The sequence below is a fragment of the Cibotium barometz genome, chromosome 38 (genome assembly GCF_041138505.1).
Source record: "Cibotium barometz isolate CiBa-2024 chromosome 38, ASM4113850v1, whole genome shotgun sequence".
NCBI classification, from domain to species: domain Eukaryota; kingdom Viridiplantae; phylum Streptophyta; class Polypodiopsida; order Cyatheales; family Cibotiaceae; genus Cibotium; species Cibotium barometz.
The window spans coordinates 45,690,164-45,693,056 of record NC_141083.1 but is presented as its reverse complement, the minus strand read 5'-3'; positions in this window follow the sequence as shown (position 1 = coordinate 45,693,056).

Here is a 2,893-nt window from a genome sequence, read left to right as displayed (position 1 = left end):
ATTTACACATTCTCTTTTATAGCCTCTAACCAAGGGCTTGTTCCCGCACACACCCTATTCACTTGTATTTTCAACAAATGGATCCCATCACTATAGTGGTTGGGCGGTTGGCTAACCCACGGGACTAGATGGGGTTAGGCTGGACTGATGGATCCCTAAAATGAGACTCAATTCTGTCATGGTACGATAGATGAAGTAAATCCCAGATAGAAATTGTTTTATGCAACGGATGTGCCTCTCAATGAGGAAAAAAGAGTTGGTCTCTATGATCCAAGTGCAAGTCTTTTCCTTGATCTGACCTTGGAACTTATAGGTTCGGTAGGAGCAGTTCAATTAGTTAAGGCTCTTGACTACGTTAGAGTAAAAATATCCTAGAGGAATCGTCCGTGCTTTTCGAGCGGGGGAGGTTTTTTCGGGTTCTGGTTTTGGAAGAACCGAGGGACTAGTCTCTTGTCCGGATATCCGGGGGCGAGGCCTCGAGTGAGCGGCCCTGCCCCGTGCTAGAAGTGCTACTTCCACTGCTAGCACCCCCGAATTCGTTACGCGGAGGGAGCAGGATCTTTCAGCTGGTATCACAGTGAATTGGCTAAAGTGGATCAATCAAGAAGCTAGAAATGTCAAAAATTTATGAAGTAGCAGTAAAAGGTTGGAATTGTGTGATGAAATTCATACAAGTTGATATTCAGAATGAAGATTCATAAATATGTAATTGGGTCTTCAGATGGAAGTACCACAATTGTATGGAGTCCCTGACTTGTTGAGGCCTAGACATGACGGTATTTACCTTATAATTCCAAGGACCATGACTACCCATATATACCGAGGGTATAACTGTAGCTCTTTACTGGCAGTATATACGAGTAAATCTAAGACCTTGAAATTATCAGCAAAAATGCTATCCAGATGATGAATTCGAATGTGGTTGATATGATTTTAAAATTCTGGTTGATAATTGATGAAATGATTTGGATTCTGATTGAAAAATGATGATTCCTGAACTTTGGTTGAAAAGCGATAAGTTGAACAAAGCCACAATGAGGATGAATGGGACGAGTCCCTATGATGATGTTCGTAACGGGAATGACGATAATGACTTCAGCAAATCACTATGAGATTAGTGGATTGTGTTTAGAGATTCCTATTGTTAACACTTGACCGAATGGATCAAGTTAAGGGATGACAAATCAAAAACCTGCATAACTGAAATTTCGTGGAGGAATGTTCAGATGGAATTTTCAATGGACCATTATTATGTTAAGGATATGAATGATATGATCTGAATGAATTGTTATCTGATAATGAGTTCTATATAAGGGATCTTTATCCCAAGATTCTGTTGGGTTGACCAGACTATAAGGAACCCCAGAATCAGTTGGATCTTAAGGGAAAGATTTGTCCCCCAACTGCGAGACAAGGACATCTCGCATTTTTTAAGTGGGGTAGGCTGTAAGATTCCTCCCTTCAGCTTTCGAGGTGTATAGGTGTAAGAACCTTTCCTTCAGATCTTATAATTATTCCCCTCTCTGAAATAAAAGAAAGATTCTGTTTTACCCTGTTTTGGTTGCCTGGAGAGAGAGAAAATATCTAGAGGAAGGTAATCCAAAATTGAGATATTTTTGGATATAAAAATCCGCCTAGTGTCTAAAATGGTTTTACCTGAAACAGAAATTCAAAAAGAACTTTCCAATGTGCAATTGGAATTAATTAAAAATGTGTATAAAGGACCTTAGCCTAAGGGTCTAGATTTTCAGAAATTTTTTGGATTATGGTCCAATTAAGGTTCCTATGAGCCAATAGGATCAATCCAAGTGTGGGGAGGAGATAAATCCAATTTATAAAAGAAAAATACCCAAAAATGAGTAAATGCCCACATAAGATGAAGAGTTGACTGAGTACAAGGTTTATTAGTAAAAAACTATGAATATTACTAAAAAAAATGAGATATTTTGGGTTTAATGATACATTTTTGGCACCTTGGTAAGGAGAAGGGGGCACATCAAGGAGGCGCCTATTTCACAGAGAAGTATTCAATTGAATGGCTCTTTAATGCAATTGAAGCTCTAATGAATTTTAGTAATTAAACACATAAAGTTTACATTTAAAAAACAATCATTAAAAAATAGGTCATAAATACAGTTTCTATAACGAACTCACGTCTTTCCACATTGTTCCACATCAATCCACATTACTTAATCCACATTCATTTCATATGTTTCCCATTCTCATCACATCATTTTGCATCTCATCACATCTTTCCTCATTTATCCTCATCAGATCTCATCCACTCGCATCTACCCATGTCCACATCTCATCACATCATATTCATTGACATCTATCCCGTTTCACATCACATTCATTCACATCACATACCATCCATTCACATCTATCCCATTTACATTACATCCATTTCACATCACATCTCATTCATTCATCCCGATTCACATTCACATCACCTCTCATCAATTCGAATCCCATATAATTTATTCACATTTCGATTCACATGATGTCACATCTCATTCATTGACCGATTCACATGACATCACATCTCATTCATTCACATACATGACATCACATCTCATTTATTTACATCCCGATTCACATATCACATCTCATTCATTCACATCCTAATTCGCATCAAATCACATCTATTCACGTCCGTCACATTCATTTACATCACATCTATTTATATCCATCACATCACATTCATTCATATCCATCACATTCATTCTCATCAACATCCCATCACATACATTCTATCCACATTACATCACATCACATCTGTCCACATCATGTCTCATTCATACACATCTCATCTCATTGATCGACATCCATCTAATTTTTCACATGTACGACTACCCACATCTATCCATATATTCATATCTATCACTTCACA